Source organism: Meleagris gallopavo, chromosome 5 (assembly GCF_000146605.3).
Source record: "Meleagris gallopavo isolate NT-WF06-2002-E0010 breed Aviagen turkey brand Nicholas breeding stock chromosome 5, Turkey_5.1, whole genome shotgun sequence".
NCBI classification, from domain to species: Eukaryota; Metazoa; Chordata; class Aves; order Galliformes; family Phasianidae; genus Meleagris; species Meleagris gallopavo.
In genome coordinates, this window is record NC_015015.2 from 57571651 (window position 1) to 57571865 (window position 215).

The following is a 215-nucleotide window of genomic DNA, read 5'->3' on the forward strand; positions in this document are numbered from 1 at the left end:
GTTGGAGCTTCGTGATCCTTGAGGTCCATTCTGTGATTCTGTAATAAGCAGGAGGCGTTACTTTCGGAGCGATCAACGACAACGTCCCCTCAAAGCGGAGGGCGCGCGTCCCACTCGAAGCGCTGACTGCTCCCGCCTGACAGAACGCGCATGCGCAGCGCTGCCCCTCCGCGCGCGTGGAGCGAGGCGCGGCTCACGCCCGACGCCCGGCGCCC